Source organism: Symphalangus syndactylus, chromosome 4, assembly GCF_028878055.3.
Source record: "Symphalangus syndactylus isolate Jambi chromosome 4, NHGRI_mSymSyn1-v2.1_pri, whole genome shotgun sequence".
NCBI lineage: Eukaryota > Metazoa > Chordata > Mammalia > Primates > Hylobatidae > Symphalangus > Symphalangus syndactylus.
Window position 1 is genome coordinate 13659961 of NC_072426.2, and position 19653 is coordinate 13679613.

Below are 19653 nucleotides of genomic sequence, written 5' to 3' on the forward strand. Positions count from 1 at the left end.
TAGCACAATCATGAAACTCTGAACAGATGCATCAAATGCATAATGGACTGGGGAGTTACTTTTTAACCTCAAGCCAAAGAAACTGGCATAGAAAGGACCAATTTTAATGGATGAGAAAAAGAAATACTTGGCAGAGGGATTAAATTATTCCCTCTTATTCATACATTGCATGACTTCGTAGCAGAAACAAAGCTACTGAAAATTTTCTCCTAGATTAGAGACTATTCCTAGAGTTCTCTTTTTAGTTTAAATAAGGGTAACACAATGTTGGGCAGTGTTTTCCAAAATGTAGGATGAGAGCCCTTTTGCCCAGAATTACCAGGGGAGCGCTTGTTTAAAACCCAATTGTTCTGACACCATCCTAGACCTTAATCAGAATCTCTGGGGAGTGTGTATTTTAACCAGACCCCAGATGATTATTATGTGTCCTCAAATTTGAGACCTATAGATATAGGGAAATGAAATTTTACTAACATCATCTCTGTTTCCCAAATGTGCCTAGAGCCCTGAGGCTCTTGTTAAATAGAGTCCTGGGCCACTCCTCTGGAGATGCAGTTTCAGTAGGTCTGAGTCAAGGCCCTGGAATCTGTATGTTCCATAAAAGCCCCAGGTGATTGTTATGATGGGCAAGTTTGGGTAATTCTGATACAAGATGATTGCTTAGAGCATATCTCAGTTATACTTCATAAAAATGAAACTGACATTTATTAAGTCCTTACAACTAAACACTCTGTTGAATGTTTTACTGTGTTAGCTCACCTCAAACCAATCTTATGAGGTAGGTAGTTTTATGACACATTTTTTAGAATAGGAAGATAAAACTTTGCAAAAGTAACTCAAGGTCACATATCTAGTAAGTAGTGGAGACAGAATTTGAACTCAAGGCCTAGGAATCTAGGATTCCTGTTCATTCCCATGGGACCATCCTGTGTATCTTTATATATCAGACAACTGCCAGAACTGAGTCACTCTACCTTAGATTTTCTACTGTATTTATATCTGTCGATTTTCATTTTCTTGGTTTTGCAATTTTTTGAAACAAGGCTTAATACTCCAGGTCATAAAACCTATTCCTCTTTGTTTTACGAAGTGTTTTTCTAACCAAAGCCTTATTTTTCGATTTTTATTAAAAATTTTTTTTCTGTGTACAATATAATACCAAATTCACTTCTTTGTGGGAACACTGGAAGTTTCTGTACTATTAGCTTCTCCTTCAGTGACCTCGTTGACTCTGCTTCTATGTCACAGCACAGAACTCAGGATTATGACTGCCAAGGGACTAAAATGGATGCCACAAAATCTCCCTCTTAGCAGCTGGAACAAAAAAGCTTTGATCTTAGGTGTTCCTGATGATTTTTTTAAACTATGTCTATTGTTTGCACATAAATCTGAGTCAGACTGATCTCCTGAGCCATGAACTAATTTTGAAATCTGTTGAAGTTTGTAAAAAAACAATTCTCAAATCAACTTTCTGTGTACACACATTGCCTGGGACTGTGCTACTTCAATGAATGGGTTGTGTCAGGGTTAGAGAGGGACATAGAGAGGTCTCAGTGGGAGGAGAAGGGAGTGGGTAAAGGGTGAAATTTTCCTTTATTCCAACTCTGAAGAAGAACATCATCCTCATTAACAGCTCATAGGAAATGAAACATATCTAAACTGCAGGGATTATGGTTTAAACAGGAAAAAGAAAGGTTTGTAACTGATCCAATTAGAAATTATATGACATCTCAGCCAACACGACATGACGGGACTAACTCAAATGTATAATAATTACATATGTCTACGGAACAAGCTGCAGACAAAGGTTATGGGCTTTCAGGGCACAAGGTCTCTCAGATAACCCTTGCAGTGTCTGAACAGAATGTACACTAACCAGAAAGGAAGATCGATGAATCCTTTTAGGCAGGTGGCTATTCCCAACTATACATGATTTGTAACATAATCCAGAAATGTGTATTCCCAGTCTGAATTTATTTTTCCTACCTTCCTCTGTTTTGCTCTTATGAGTAATTCCTGCTCTTAGAGAATGCTCTTCTCACCCTTTTTCTGATAACCTTTGATATTTCTATGTAGGTAGAAGGATACCTCATGACAGTTATATTTGAATGGCAATTGTTTTACTTGTCCTACATGGGGAAATTTGTGTTCCCCAGGTAGGATGGTCTGTCTCAAGATACAGCCAGATGTGACCCAATGTGGAGAATGAAGCCCATCTGTGAAGAGCCAGAACTTGGGTCCAAAGAGCTATACAATGGGGTAGGCAGGTCTGGGGAAAAGGGCTTCCCACACCCCGACTCAACCTGAAGTCTAACAGGCTTCTAAAGGCCAGCCACGCCATGCTGTCCTTATATACTTTTACATTTATTTAATAAACATCTATAAAGAGCTTACTGTGTGCAAGGCACCATTTTAATCACTTTACAAAGACTCACCCATGGAATTCTCATGATAACCCCTTGAGAGTAATGCTCTTATGATCTCCACCATACAGAGGAGGGGAACAAAGGCATTTGCTCAAAGTCAGCCAGCCAGGAAGTAGTAGAGCCAGGCTAGGAGGTAGGTTCCTGAGTCCACTCTCTTCTTTAGCCTTATCCTGTGCTGTTCCCAAGAAAAGCCTAACATGAGATAATGGGCCATGTCATGTCAGTAAAGAGTCAGACAGGAGCAAGTGGCACTCAGAAGTCCAGGCTAAACGGGGCATAAAGAAAGTCTAAGGAAAGGTGGCCAGGCGTGGTGGCTCATGTCTGTAATCCCAGTACATTGGCAGGCCAAGGCAGGCGGATCACCTGAGGTCAGGACTTTGAGACCAGCCAGGCCAACATGGTGAAACCCTGTCTCTACCAAAAATACAAAAATTAGCTGGGTGTGGTGGCGGGCGTCTGTAATCCCAGCAGCTCGGGAGGCTGGGGCAGGAGAATTGCTTGAACCCAGTACGCGGAGGTTGCAGTGAGCCGAGATTACGCTACTGCACTCCAGCCTGTGCAAGAAGAATGAAACAAGGAAAAGAAAGGAAAGGGAAAGGGAAAGGAGAAAGGAAGAAAGGAAGAAAGAAAGAAAGTCCAGCTAAAGGTAGGAACAGCACTTAGGCTATCAGGGTCAGAATAGCCTGGGGTCGGGAAGGAGGCTCTGAACCAGGGGTGGCTGCCTGGTGGGGCATACATATTCAAAGGATCATTCTTGTTTCTGATTTGTCATAAAATATGCATATGGCTAAACATACCTTTTTGATTAAAAAATCCATTCATTCACCTATTTACTCATTTATTCACTCATGTGCTCATCATTTATCCGTCAGTCATCCAACAAACATTTACTGAGTATGTCTTATGCGTCAAGAACTTTGCTGAATGCCAGGGGAGAAAATAATAAACCATAGACCATACACTACAATTTTAAGATTTAATAATATCCCTAACTGAAAGTACAAGTTCCTTCTGAGAAGCCCAGTGAATAATTTACATTCAAACTTGTTTAAAAATGAATGAATGCTAGATTGTAAGTTAGAAAGGAATACGTTTGTCCATGATCTAGTAGTAATGCACATTCAATGTGGATCTTAACCATTTTAATTGAATAAGTCAGTGTTTCCCTATTGCTAAACTGATATTAAAAATAAAAAATAACAGGAGATGAAAATATAAATTTTGACTTCAAATTCCTTAAAAAGAAAAAAGAAAACTATAGGTACTATTTGAACCATACATTTAAACTCCAAATCAACATTATTGCTTAAGCAATTGTTCTTTTATGGAAAAGGATACATTGATTTTTATTTCATTAGTAGGGTATAGCTTTTTAATAGACAAGGTAAATAAATAGGCAATTTAAATCAAGGTATCCATTAAATAAATTGGGTAAATTAGGATTTACTTTAGATTTGTGGTTCTCAAATATTTTGGTCACAACACCATTTTACAAGTCTTAAAAATCATTGAGGACTCTAAAGAGCTTTCATTTCTGTGGATTATATTTATCAGCAGTTATGATATCAGAAATAAAACTGAATTTTAAAAATATTTGACTGATTCAAAATAACAATAAGCCAATTGCATGTTGACATAATTAACATATTTATGACAAATGTGTTTTCTAAAATAAAAACATTTAGTGATAAGCGTGGCATTGTTTTACATCTTTAACATCTCTTTACTGTCAGCTGGATTCTCATGTTTGTTTTTGCTTTCAGTCTGTTACAATATGCTATTTGGGTTGAAAAAATTCAAACTTCACAGAGACATATAGTTGAAAAGGAGACAAGCATTTAGGTAGCCTTTTATAACTGTGGATAGCCTTCTTTGACATAACATCAAATTTCAACAAGCAGTAGTTTCTGAAAGGTAAGCTTCATTGTGGGATGTGAAATGATTAACAATGAACTTTTGGTACTCTGTAACATTAAAATCCACTGGTCTATCTTGCACTTTGAATAGATCTTTACCCATGTATATTTTTTACAAGATTACATATTGGTAAATATAAATTCAAATATTGATATCAAAAAGTAAATGATATTAAAAAAAATCACATTTTTGGCTGGGCACAGTGGCTCACACCTGTAATCCCAGCACTTTGGGAGGCTGAGGCAGGCAGATCATTTGAGTTTGAGACAGCCAGGCCAAGATGGTGAAAACCCGTCTCTACTAAAAATATAAAATTAGCCGGGTGTGGTGGTGGGCGCCTGTAATCCTAGCTACTGGGGAGGCTGAGGCAGGAGAATTGCTTGAACCTGGGAGGTGGCGGTTGCAGTGAGCTGAGATCACTCCACTGCACTCTAGCCTGGGTAACAAAGCAAGACTCCGTCTCAACAATAACAAAAAAATCACATTTATGAATACCTATAAATCTCATAAAAATGTCTTCAAGCATTGTGAAGCGGACAAATTCACAGTGGAAGATAAAAGTTTTCCAAAATTCTAATCTCTTACAAGTTGAAACTTTATCATTAGCACAAAACACAAAATCAGCAACATTAGCAAAAAATGTTAGTCCTGGCAGTGACAGGCTACTTTGTTAATTTTCCAGAAAATATCTGCCAAAATACCCCACTGAATAACCACAGTTTGTATTTTCTTTGTTCATTCAAGTAAAAATGGTGTCCTGTAAATAAAGCAGCTAGCTCAGCTTGCAACTCAAATTGATTTTCCTGAGACAACCATCTTCCTTCAGGATGCAGCAGAAGTGAAAGTCACTGAGTTGCTGTAATATTGGAAATTGTTCCTGCTGTAACATCTTTTATTTACTTTTCATCCAGCAGGCATTCAGCAATATTTGACTTTAAAATTGTAAAAGCTCTCTCAGTTATTGGTTATGTTCTTATGGTTAATGCAATATGACTATTTATCCTAGAAGATGCTTCAGGGAGTTTTCACTTCTAGTTCAAAAATTTGTAACAAATCATTTTTGGCATTTAAAGAGCTCATCAAGTCTACAATTAAAATATTCAATTTTCCTTCTTTAAACTATGAGTCATTGCCCTCAAAACTGACCGCAGCTTAACCGACACACTATATCATCTGAAATTTTTCTTTTTCATAAGACCCACTATGGCAAATTATTAACATCTAAAAAGTGAGGGAAACAGTTTTCATCATTTGTTTGTTTCATTTAAAGTTTTGCATGATTTCTTTGGAAAGTCAGAATTCTCTGTTACGTCAGTTTTCATATTTTTCGGTATCTTTAGACACCGATGGTACAACTGTGGGTTGAGAAAGCAAGTCTTCTAATTTCCCTTTTGTAGACCAATAATCTTTCCTTAAATACAAGAAAAATATACTACAATTTAAAAATTCTGTATTAAAGATTGTCGGACTGTAAAGTAAGTTTTAGATATAATTTAAAACATGAAAGTTTTCATAAGATTTAAAAATTGTTATAAAATTGCATGCATAATATGATCCCATTTATACAGAATTATGTGTGTGTATATAAACATAGAAAATTTACGCTGAATGTTCACTGACATGCTCATGGTGATAATCTCTGAGAGGTGGGAATTTAGCCATTTTTGCTTTTTTCCTTTATACCTTGAGTATTGCCTAGGTTTTCACATGTATTGTTTAGAGCATTTTAAAAGACATTTTCCTTGTTTGTTGCAGGGAGGGAAGCCTGTTCCCTACGGTGAGCAGTCATTGTGCAAATACCTTGGCGGATGTTATAACTGCCCTAATGCATGCCGCCTTGTGATGTGATGTGGTCAGGATGAGTGTGACTAGTCAGATGATTTGATAAGTTTGTGTGGAAGTGATTTGGGAGAGAAAATTGTCCATGCTAATCAGAGTCTGCAAACGTGGATGTGAATGCCAAAACATGAATATTCTAATTTAACTTATTAAGAGAACTATAACTGTCATAGCCCACTGGATTATCAACTCATTGTCTTCCAAATCACAGAACTGATTAGAGAAAACAAACTTTAGAGTTACAGAATGCCAGAATTGGAACTTACCTTTCAGAAACTACTGCTTGTTGAAATTTGATGTTATGTCAAAGAAGGCTATCCACAGTTATAAAAGGCTACCTAAATGCTTGTCTCCTTTTCAACTATATGTCTCTGTGAAGTTTGAATTTTTTCAACCCAAATAGCATATCGTAACAGACTGAAAGCAAAAACAAACATGAGAATCCAGCTGACAGTAAAGAGATGTTAAAGATGTAAAACAATGCCACGCTTATCACTAAATGTTTTTGTTTTAGAAAACACATTTGTCATATTTTTAGTAGAGACGGGTTTTCACCGTCTTGGCCTGGCTGTCTCAAACTCAAATGATGAAAAGAACTTAGAGATCATCTGTCTTACTTCTATCATATTAAAGATGAGAAAACTGGGCCCCAGGAAGAAGAATTATGTCTTCCAGGTCGCGTGGAAATTTAAAACTCTCTCTCTCTGTGTGTGTGTGTGTGTGTGTGTGTGTGTGTGTGTGTGTGTGTGTGTGGTGAGGAGCAGCGTCATTTGGGAGGCCTGACACCAAGTCCACATTGGAGCCATGATTTATCAGCCTTGGAGGAATAGTGACCCACCCCTTACTCTCCATGTCTCCCTTATCGACATCTCCAAAATTTTCTGTAAGCTTCTTGTCACAATTTCCAAGATAGCTGCTTATCCTGGTTTCATTACATTTTACTATATAAGTTTCCTGTTTCCTTCAGAGGAGCCACTTCATTCTCACATATGCTATCTAAACCTTAAGGCAGATGGAACAGCAATGTACACTGTGTTCATGCTTATTAGTATCAACTGCAGACTAAATCTTATGTGCAGACTCCAGGGATCAGTCTCTGTTGAACACATTCTCTATTCTTTTAGTGTATTTACTGTAAGGATCATTAGACAGAGCAGCAGTAGCCTGTGGACTGTAAGCAATGGACTGGGAGAAAATGAAGGTTGACACTCAAAAGTCTATTGAAGGTACATTCATTGCCCCCAAAATTGCTTAAACCTACAAAATGTAAAGCCAGGTTCAACTGAATGTGGCTGCTTAGCAATCTCAAAATCATTTTGGAAACAGTTGGGGCACACACTAGGATTGTTCAGAGAAACAGAACTACTAGGGGGGTAAAGAGAAGAGGAGAGAGAGAGACAGACTGCACACCTGGCTTTTTCACGTTCTTGTATTTGCTCCCCAGACTGTCCTCAGCCCTGACCATCAAAATCCTACTTCCTGACGAAGCAGCTCAAATACCAAATCCATCCAAAATCTTTACAAATGTTCAAATCTAAAATAACATGTTATTCATCTGTGTTTCCCAGAAGAATAGGTTTCTTAATGATTCTACAAAACAAAAACGAAAAACATTCTCCCTTATACATAGATCTTTTAAAATGCATTCTTCTGGATGTAAGCATCCTGAGGACAGGGACCATCCCTACATCTTCACAGCACAGGCAATCACATATTCAATTCATTGCAGAGCTAGAGAAACAGGGAAGTGGAACAATTTCTCAAGGTCACCCCACAGGACAAGAATACTTAGAGATAAGGCAAAGTCTTGTTGTAATTATCTACCCCCCGTCTACTCTTGCACTCTGCCGTCTGGGGTCACCTCATCCCCACCTGTACATCCAGGCTGTATGATTCTGGCCTTAGCTGAATGAATATAAGAGGTGCAAAATCAATTTATTAGCTCAGCCTGAGTTCAGCTAACTTTGCTCTTGCCTTGGACTCATAAGTCCAGACCTTGAAGGGCTAGATTTTCTGCCCTTCAGCACACGCCCTCATAGCTGAGGTGAAACAATTATGAGCTTATAAGAGTTTCACGAGACCACGGCCTTGGGTAGGGACTGAAGCTGTGGGCTCAGGAGTCAAGAGATCTGCATATGAGTTCTAAATGTTACTCCCACAAGCTAAGGAACTTGGTTAATTATGCAACTTCCCCTAGCATCTATTTCACCATCTGCAAAGTAAGAATTATTAATACAATGCAGTTTGTAAGGTTTAGTGAGGAAGACATGAGATGCAGTTTGTGAAAGTGCTTTACAACATTGCTACAGATCTCAGTGATTCTTGAGATCAGGTCCCCCATGGACTTCTCACTCCAGCCCTTCTGCCCCAGAAACACTTTAAATGACGGGCCTGGTCCCAATACACCAACCTTTCAACTAGGGCCAGATTAAGATCTTTATATAAACTAATGTTAAGTGTAAGGAATTATAACACAACATTCTTATATTTCCTAGGACAATAGCTTTGAGGATATTTTTGAAATAGAACATTCTTTCAATAGGATACTCAAGGCCCCTGTTTTGCTGCCCCAAGCACATTGTGGCATCAGCCTAGTGGTGAGCCAGCATGGCCTTCCTCTCGCTTTCATCACCTGAGGCCTGGCTTTCTCCTGACTGAATCAGCTGAAGCCCTCATCCCTGACTACCCTGGTCTGACTCACTTGTTCTAGAAATGATGAGGTAGGAGAAAAGATCAGCAAATGGCATGGTCTAGATGGAAAGAGAGTTCTTACCTTGACATCAGTCATTTGAGAGAGGGCAAGCCAGTCAGGTGAGATGAGAGCAGATGGCTCATACTTGGAGTAACTCTGGTTGAGTGAGGCAGAACTGTTTTCTCTAGGTGAGATCTGAGAGTTGGGTATGCATCTTCTGTGCCAGAAGGCACGATCAGCTATTCCAATTCAGAAAAGTTATGTTTTGCTACTTACCCTTCCTCTCCTGTGTTGCCTCCTTTCTCATGACTGGAGCATTTTAGCAGATGGGAACACTGGGTCCTCCAGGTACCTGGCCTTACTGCCTTTATAGACATCCGCCAATCCCTTCACTCCTATGGCCTTAACTCCTCTTACCCACTGATATGGTTTGGCTCTGTGTCTCCACCCAAATTTCACCTTGAATTGTAATAATTGCCACTGTCAAAGCCAGGACCAGGTGGAGATAATTGAATCACGGTGGAAGTTCTTCCTGTGCTATTCTTGTGATAGTGAGTCCTCACAAGATACGATAGTTTTATAAGGGACCTCCCCCTTCGCTCGACACTCATTCTTTCTCCTGCCACCCTGTGAGGAGGTGCCTTCTGCCATGGTTGTAAGTTTCCTGAGGCCTCCTAAGCCACATGGAACTTTATAAATTACCCAGTCTCAGGTATGCCCTTATAGCAGCATGAGAACAGATTAATATACCCATTTATGCCCAGTCTGAAAGAGCTTTCAGATAACCTTGGCTCAAGGTAAAGCTAATCTTTATAACTTAAGCTTCAGTTTCTCCTCCAGGAATCCTGTTATGATTCCTTAATATGGAGTGAGGGTTCTGTCTCCACCTCTCATATCACTTTTTGCATATTTCTAATGTAGCATTTATTATGATGCACTGTAATTGCAGGTCTATTTATTTGCATGCCTAATTAAACTAAGGACTTTTTCATTAAAATAAAAGATTCCATTACACTGAGGGATGGAACTATTACCCCAGAGTAGGCTCAGAAGACATCAGGAATTCTAAGTCACCAAAGAGATCAAATTGATGGGTGACAATACAGACATATATACACAAGCTCTTCCAAATACTTCCATATTACTTAGGTGCTTGCCAATCCTGGAGAAAGGGAAATCCATATTATCTGTAGGTCTTGACTACATGTGGACAGGGGGTTCATCAGCATGGCAAAGTGCCAAATGCTAAAAGAAATCAGCCCGTGGACTATGACTTAGAAATAAATATGTAGACAGTCGTTGCTTTCTTATTTTCTTTTCACTTGCCTGCCATGCTGTGATTTAGCATTTATGAGCTATGCAGTGAATCAGTGTTTTAAGAAAATAGAAGACCCTTTTTCTTTTGACTCTAAGGTTACATAGAAATTTGTTATGCAATAAAAACAACATTAACATTCTCTGAAAATATTCCCTTGGAACATACCTTCTAGGGCTCTCCAAAAGCTACAAAGAAGGGTTTCAAAATTTTTCCTTTAAAGAACAACTTGAGTCTAGCACCTCTCAGAGGAAATGCCAGCCTCAATTTTTCTTGACTTAATTTCATTTCGAAAATAGTATACTTTCTTCTTCCTCCTCTCAAGCTCTGCTCCCTAGTCCTAGGAATAAAAGGAGTCACAGCAAAGCAGCTGCATTTCATAGATAATGAAGGTAAGAGCAAAAGTAATGATATTGAAGACAAAAGTACATTAGAGAGAAATGACAAAACCAGTGACTAATTCTTAAAAAATGCTAATAACTAAAACTTTGAAAGTACTGATGAATGAGAGGAGAGAGAGCAGGTAAATAGTAGAAATAAAAAAATGACTTTAACTACATATATAGAAAGAATACCAAGAATAAAATAATTTGAACAAATTTTTTGCCAATAAATTAGAAAAGTTAGATAAACCATTTTCTAGGTAACATGCTAGCAAAAATGATTCAAAGAAAAAAATCACAGAACCAAACAGACTTAAAAATATTAAAGACAATCTATAAAGGAGTTTTAAAAACTGCCCATGGGTTCGGGAAAGAGGACTGAAACAGTTTTACAAGTGAGACCTACCAACTGTTAATGGAGCAGAGTCCTGTCATGTAGGAATTATACCTTAGATTCTTATGCTGCAATGTCATAGATATGTGTCTCTCACCTTCATTAGGCCTCATCTTCCATCTATCAAGGTATAAATTTATCCATGTATAAGGCTGGCTTATACATTCTGTCCTAGAAATGTGTTCTAGATCTTCTCTAGGACAAGGAGGGACCTTCTACTCTATGGTGGAACACACAGATCCTAGAAGAGACCAGGTTTGGGGATTTTTCCCCTGTTAACAAACAAACAAACAAGAGAAATAGGAGAAAAAAAACCCAAAACCTGGTCTGTTCTAGGATCTGTGTGTTTCCTTAAAGTCTTAGTTTGATTATGTCACAGGTAGTATGAGTGACTCCATTTTGGTTTGTTCTGCTCTGTTGGAGCCTTGTGCGTGAGTTCAGTCGAAAACAATGGCCTTCCACAATTTTGTTAAAAAACTCCCCTTTTTGGTCAGGTTCTCACTTAGGTGAGAGTGTGACCAAAACTTAGGGCTTTTGTATCACTCTTAGTTACCATCATTTTGGGTTTCTGGTCTCAGTATGTCATTCATAGGTTACAGTGCCCTCATGGTCACACATTTCTTTCAGCTCTTGTCATTCCAGTTGGAGAGACCATTTGACTTTCTAGAGATGGCTGCAAGCAAAAATTTAAATCTTTTGAGAGAATACAGCATACCAGGGAGACTACTATTATGAATATCAGGAGCATAACATGAATAGTTACCCAAGATCCCCATAGACCAAACCACCTAAAATTAAATAGATCAAAGAATAAGCTAGATAAAGGGTCTGCCTGCTTAACTAAGCAGTCTCTTCATTAATCCCCTACAGCTGAATCTCTGTAATATCTGATGTGATGTATTTCTCCACAAGTGCCAGCAGCTGCACAGATACTTCTCTGTTTAGCCAGTAAGTAATCTACAGCAATTCTATTATTTAGCATAATTTTCACAAGAGAATTTAAAGTCTGTTTTGCAACCATAGCCTTTACAATAGAATCTGCTATAGAGCTTATTATGAGGGTTACATTTCTAATTATTGTCTCTTTTACCCCAAACCATGGGGGAAAAGGACCTAATAAATAATGCCTTTCTAGAAGAGTGAAGACCTCCTGGCATTGTTCTCTTTAACCCATGATGTGGGTTAAGAAGAGTGAACCAATGTGTTGTTTCTGACTGATTATGAGGCCACATATGTACCTTTAAAATTTCTTACCTTCATTGGGCCTCATCTTCCATCTATCAAGGTATAAGCTTATCCATGTATAAGGCTGGCTTCAAAATCCTTCACAAATAAAAGTATACACAATTAGTGCACACAACAGACCCCCTTTTCACTTCTATTGTTCATAGAAGCATAAGCAAGTGAAAAAATATTCAAAGATGAGAGTCTCATGATAGTAGAGAAGTCTTGATGCATGATCTTGGGAAAAAGCTGTTCATATCAAGGATGCAATCTTCTTCTGGGGAGAAACTTCCTTGGTTAGCTTTACCTTAAGGGTTCCAATGGGTATAGTTCCAAGGGTGTGGATGAACCCGTCTCAGTTGTGAAATTATTAGCCCAAAGTTCAAGGTCCTGAAGTTTTGCTGCAGTGTGGATGCCAAGGGCATTCTTTCTCTGAGGTTCTCAGAAGATCCGATCTTCAGGTTCTAAATTATGAAGGGGTTGATGGTCCTCAGTAAGTGAACCATGAAATGCTTTCTTTACCTGGTGAAAATACATGGTGGTATAATAATCTACTGTTATAACGTCAGCCCTCTTGCATGGGAAAGCTTTTATACAACCAGAAAACATGCATTGAAAATTTCAACTGAATGAAATCCCTCTATAAATGTCTGACTGGCCCATCAAGTTGCCAAATGTACCTAAAGCTTTGTCTTCCAAGGAATATGGGTTTCACAAACCAAACATTGGTCATAAACTATTTTAGCAATTTAGAAATCACCACACCAATATATGTTTAATTTGGATCATTTTATGTTTTCCATGATGAGTCACACAATGCAGAACTTTTAATAACAAAAGTTTTGAGGACTCAGAAAGGACAAGGCAGCCCTCCTGGTTCCCTGTGAGCCCACGCTTAATGTTGGACTTATGTTCTCTTGAATACCAGTTGTTTATCCAATTTAGGTGCATAGCACTGATAACTAATGGATTATCATAGGTAATTTGACTTAGACCATGGAGTTCATTCAAATTGTATATCTAAACAATTTCAGTATTGGTTGATTTAGCATGAAAGTCTGGCAAAGTATTTTCTTGGTGTTCAATTAATTTTTGTTCTACCTGGGTTAGTGATTTTATAAACCAGTCAGTCTTTTCATTAAAGTTATAGGAATTCTTACCTGTATTCAAGAGTGCTTTTCCAGGTCCTTTCCATCCTTTCATAAACCTCCTAAAATATATCATATTCTAGGATTTTCAGTGCTTGTGAAGTTTTCAGAAACTGCATCAGAATTAAGCAATTAACTGTGGAAATGACTTTAAACAGTCATAAAAACACAATTGACATGGAAATTTCGTTATTTCTGTGATCTACAATAACTAACATAATACCTGATACAGTTTGGCTCTGTGTCCCCACCCTAATCTCATCTTGAATTGTACTCCAATAATTCCCATGTGTTGTGGGAGGGTCTCAGTGGGAGATAACTGAATCATGGGGGTGGTTTCCCCATACTATTGTCATGGTAGTGAATAAGTCTCACAAGATCTGATGATTTTATCTGGGGGTTCCACTTTTGCATCTTCCTCATTCTCTGTTTGCCTGCTGCCATCCACGTAAGACAGGACTTGCTCCTTCTTGCCTTCCACCATGATTGTGAGGCTTCCCCAGCCATGTGGAGCTGTAAGTCCAATGAAACCTCTTTCTTTTGTAAATTGCCCACTCTCAGGTATGTCTTTATCAGCAGCTTGAAAATGGACTAATATAATAACCATAATTATGATTGATAGTATATATTTAGTCATATTAGAATTTTAGAAATCCCATACAATTTTGGAACATATATTAACATTCACTAAAATATAACCTGAAGAAAAGTGAACATTATTTTTTATTTTGACAATACTTCCCATGTAACTTAACATGTCAAATAATCCTGTTTACCTATCTTTTGGATGCTTCAGGGGCCCTCTGTATTATCCCAAAGTTAGAGGTTGGAAAAGAAAATTTTGAAGCTGAAATTTGATTTTGGGAAGCCTGCCAAATATATTAAAGATTTCAAACACTTGATATTATAAAATAGAATTCCAGGTCACCATAAGTCATTTATTTTGCCAAAATAATGACTCAAAAAATTCAAAAAGGCAAAAACTTTTACTTATTGATAGAGGGAACATTTAGCTTTCCAATCTGCCTCTTGTCTTTCCCTTCTTTTTCCTGTAGTTTATTTAAAAGGCAAGCAAAAATCTTTCATTATCCTTTAACATTAGATGAAAATCTTGTTCATGAGCGAAAGCCAAATTTCACCCTTGCATTAGTGTACTCTTAATGTCAACCCCAATCTTTAATAAAACTTTACAGACAAATCTGTCCAACCTTAATCAGTTTTTCTTACGATAGCTGCAAAGAAAATTAAATACCTAGGAACTAATTTAACCAAATAAGTGAAATATTTCCACAATAAAAATTATAAAACACTGGTGAATGAAATTGAAGAGGTCACATAGAAAAATGGAGAGATATTCATTGTTCATAGATTGGAAGAACCAATTATATTTAAATGTCCATACTACCCAAACCAATCTAGAGATTCAATGTAATCCTTATCAAAATACCAATGACATTCCTCACAAAACAAAAAAAAAATCTGAAAAATTTTAAGGAACTGCAAAAGATCCAGGATAGCCAAAACTATTCCGAGCAAAAAGAACAAAACTGTAGGAATCACTTTATCAATTCAAATTATACTACAGAGCTATAGTAACCAAAACAGCATGGTACTGGCATAGAAACAGACACATAAACCAGTGAAGCAGAATAGAGAACCCTGAAACAAATCTATACATCTTTAGTGAACTCGTTTTTGACAAAGGCTCCAAAAGCATACATTGAGGAAAGGACGGTCTCAATAAATGGTGCTGGGGAAACTAGATATCCATATGTGGAAGAATGAAAGTAAACACTTGTCTCTTGCCATATACAAAAATAAAATGATTAAAGATTTAAATATAAAACCTTATACAAAGAAACTCTTACAAGAAAACACTGGAGAAAATCTCCAGGACATTGATCTGGGGAAAAATTTTCTTAAGTAATGCCCACAAGCACAGACAACCAAAGCAAAAATGGACAAATGGAATCACATCAAGTTAAAAAGGTTCTGCAGAGTGAAGGAAACAATAAAATGAAGAGACAACCCACACAATGGGAGAACATATTTGCAAAGCCCATTTGACAAGGGATTAATAACCAGAATATATAACAAGTACAAACAACTCAAGAATCTAATAATCTGATTTAAAAATGGACAAAATATTTGAATAGACATTTTTCAAAAGATGACATGCTAATAGCAAACAGTTATATGAAATGGTGCTCAACATCACTGATCATCAGAGAAGTGCAAATCAAAACTGCAATGAGATATCATCTCACCCCAGTTAAAATGGCTTTTATCCAAAAGACAGACAATAACAAATGCCGTTGAAGATACAGAGAAAAGGGAACCCTTGTACACTGCTGGTGGGAATGTAAATTACTAAAACTACTAGAAAATAGTTTAGAGTTTCCTTACACAACTAAAAATAGAGCTACCATATGATCCAACAATCCCACTACTAGTAATATCCCCCCAAAAATGAAATCAGGATATTAAAGAGATATCTGCACTCCCATGTTTATTAAAGCACTATTTGCAATAGCCAAGATTTGGAACCAACTTAAGTGTCCATCAGCAGACAAATGGACAAAGAAAATGTGGTACATGTACATGATGGAGTAATATTCAGCCATAAAAAAAGAAGGCCCTGTCATTTGCAACAATATAGATGGAACTGGAGGTCATTATGTTAAGTGAAATAAGCCAGACACAGAAAGACAAACTTTGCACGTTCTCACTTATTTGTGAGAGCTAAAAATTAAAACAATTGAACTCCTGGAGATAGAAGAAGGATGGTTACCATAGGTTGGGAAGGGTAGTGGGAAGATTGGAAGGAAGTGAGGATGGTTAATGGGTATAAAAAATTGAAAAAAATGAGTAAGACCTAGTGTTTTATAGCACAATAGGGTTACTACAGTCAATAATAATTATACATTTAAAAATAACTAAGAGTATAATTAAATTGTTTGTAACACAAAGGATAAATGCTGGAGGTGACAGATATTCCATTTACCCTGAGGGGATGATTACATATTGTATGCTTGTATCAAAATATCTTATATATCCCATAAATATATACACCTACTATGTACCCATAAAAATCAAAAATTAAAAAAAGAAAAGCACTATGTAAATATTAGCCATTATTATTTAAGATTTAATGGTCAAGAGAACAAAAAATAGAATATTTAGGTGTGAACACACCCCCAAGAATGTTGCTCTACATCTCACAGAACACCTTGTGCACAAATGTAAGGCCTTCTTCTGCAGCCCAAGCTTGTATGTTGGGGCCTGAGGGAACTGGTAGTTATCTGAGAGAATCATTCTGGCACAATAGGACAGAGCTCCACGGTTTTATGACTGAGTGCACAGGTGGCACTTTCTCATAGTACTTTTGAATCTGTACTCTTCCCGAAACTACGCTGAGTGCAGGAAACCCTGTCCTTGCTTTCCTTTGCCACTTCCTAACTAGGTGAGGGAGAGCGTACTTTCTTCTAATGGTTTATTGTGCAGAATTTCCACCTTACAGTTTAGAATAATAAATTCAATATTTTAAAATACGACAAGTATATATATTAAAAATACCACAAAATATACAAAATGTAACAAAAACTAGCTTTTATGTAATGATTTTCTGTGATTTTTTTCCTCAAGTAGGTGGCTCTTCTGAGAATTCCCTGTGACAATTCTTGTATAAATAAAATAACTTGCTCAGAATGTGGAAACCCTCAGCCTAACAAACACTTGGATGTATTTTAGTAAAAATTTCAGGCTTTTCCTTCACACATGTTTAAAGAGCAATTGCAGAGCACAAATAACTGCTTTTCTCAGCATGTTCTAAATGAGGAAATAGAATTGTAATGCAGCATTGTCTCTCTCTCTCTCCAATTTCATCTCCATTTACTCTTCTTGCTTATTTTAAGGACATCTACATAGGCTGACTGTGTAGATGTAGACATTACAATAAAAACAGTCCCCTTGCTGTTCCAATTACCATGGCCTAAGAGGGCTAATTAGACAATCCTGTGTCAGAACATAAACTCTGAATTTGAAAAAGAAAGTTGCCAACACATTTTCAGCTTTATCTCCAAGTTCCCAGTTGATATAAAGCTGTGAAAGAAAAATAAGAACTTGGGACCCCAATTCATTATGCCAAAAGGAACAAATGAAGCTGAAAGCCGAGTCATGCAAGAAGCTGCCTTTCCTTTTGTTGCTAAGCAGATAGCTAGAGATAAAAAGTTAAATAATTCCAGAGGTAGCTTATCTTACGTAAAGTGCCAATTTATTGAGCATGAGATGAATACATAATTGCCTATTCCCATACCTGCTTCTCTTCTATTACAACATGGGGATTACTATACCCTACCCCTCTCCCCTCCAGCCTACATTTTCCCTTTAAATATCGAAGCCCTCAAATTTATCTATGGAGAAAGACTCAGGCCACAGACTGTTCCTGTGGGTCCATGTTATTTTCTTCCAGGCATGTCTTTAACCTTGGCAAAATAAACTTCTGAATTGATTGAGACCTGTTTCAGATACTCTTTGGTTTATAAACTGGTGGCCAATGGAAGAGACGAGGTGGCCTGATCTTTGACAAATCTATCTGTGCTTGGTACCAGCTTGGCCTATCTTTATTGCTCAAACCAATAATACAATTTGCTGAGGTCTGGGACGTCCTTTCAGAGAATCATTGCTCTCCCCAAATTTGGTTGAGGTCTGAGGTTCATTTTGCTTTATAACTCCTTTCCTGGAGTTTTACTCACTTCCAACAAGGAAGATTAGTTTTCCTGTTTCCATGATGATGGAGAGCCAGCAACTCCTTTCTGGAGGTTCTGCTCGCTTCCAACAGAGAAAGCGAGTTTGAGTTTTTTCCTGCTTCACAGATGGTAGACAGCAGTGTTCAGCCTAAGCCTCATTCCTAGGTAAGTAGCTCAATTGGAGTTTTGTCTTGAAAAAAATTCTCCTTAGTGACTGAAAGTTAAGATTGACAAGTAACTGGTCTTAATTTCTCCTTACCTTTAAAAGTTCTCAGTAATCATATTTGTTTTGTTATTTTGGTTTTCTTCCATCAGATTGGATTAACTCTACCTGACTTGGTCAAATTTGAATGAGAATTCCAAATTATGGGGAACAAGGCCTCTGGATTCACTAAAATTCCATGCAGCTGTAAAAAAGAAAAAAAAGGCACGCATTTGGTTTCTCTGTTCACTTCCTTTCTTTAAAAATTGTTTTCTTTAAAAACCTGGCTTGGAGGGTCCTACGCCCACGGAGTCTCGTTATTTGCTAGCACAGCAGTCTGAGATCAAACGGCAAGGTGGCAGCGAGGCTGGGGGAGGGGCGCCTGCCATTAGGTAAACAAAGCAGCCAGGAAGCTCGAACTGGGTGGACCCCACCACAGCTCAAGGAGGCCTGCCTGCCTCTGTAGGCTCCACCTCTGGGGGCAGGGCACAGACAAACAAAAAGTCAGCAGGAACCTCCACAGTCTTAAATGTCCCTGTCTGACTGACAGCATTGAAGAGAGTAGTGGTTCTCCCAGCACGCAGCTGGAGATCTGAAAACGGACAGACTGCCTCCTAAAGTGGGTCCCTCACCCCTGAGCAGCCTAACTGGAGGCACCCCCCCAGTAGGGACAGACTGACACCTCACTCAGCCGGGTACTCCTCTGAGACAAAACTTCCAGAGGAACGATCAGACAGCAGCATTTGCCATTCATGAAAATCCGCTGTTCTGCAGCCACTGTTGCTGACACCCAGCCAAACAGCGTATGGAGTGGACCTCTAGCAAACTCCAACAGACCTGCAGCTGAGGGTCCTGTCTGGTAGAAGGAAAACTAAGAAACAGAAAGGACACCCGCACCAAAAACCCATTTGTACATCACCATCTTCAAAGACCAAAAGTAGAAAAAACTACAAAGATGGGGAGAAAACAGAGCAGAAAAACTAGAAACTCTAAAAAGCAGAGTGCCTCTCCTCCTCCAAAGGAATGCAGTTCCTCACCAGCAACGGAACAAAGCTGGACAGAGAATGACTTTGACGAGTTGAGAGAAGAAGGCTTCAGATGATCAAACTACTCCAAGCTACAGGAGGAAATTCAAACCAATGGCAAAGAAGTTAAAAACTTTGAAAAAAAATTAGAAGAATGTTTAACTAAAATAACCAATGCAGAGAAGTGCTTAAAGGAGCTGATGGAGCTGAAAGCCAAGTTTTGAGAAGTACGTGAAGACTGCAGAAGCCTCAGTAGCTGATGCAATCAACTGGAAGAAAGGGTTTCAGTGATGGAAGATGAAATGAATAAAATGAAGCGAGAAGGGAAGTTCACAGAAAA

At 38.0% G+C, this 19653-nt stretch overlaps 1 protein-coding gene across 1 annotated transcript in view; it reads right to left on the reverse strand.

Moving 5' to 3' along the window:
• Positions 1 to 18614, reverse strand: part of MRAP2 (melanocortin 2 receptor accessory protein 2) — a 104667-nt gene extending 86053 nt beyond the window's left edge. Inside the window, exon 1 of the mRNA XM_063637815.1 lies at positions 12221 to 18614. The gene's annotated coding sequence lies outside the window, so the exon portion shown is untranslated. The remainder of the gene's footprint in view (positions 1 to 12220) is intronic.
• Positions 18615 to 19653: the final 1039 nt, after the last annotated feature.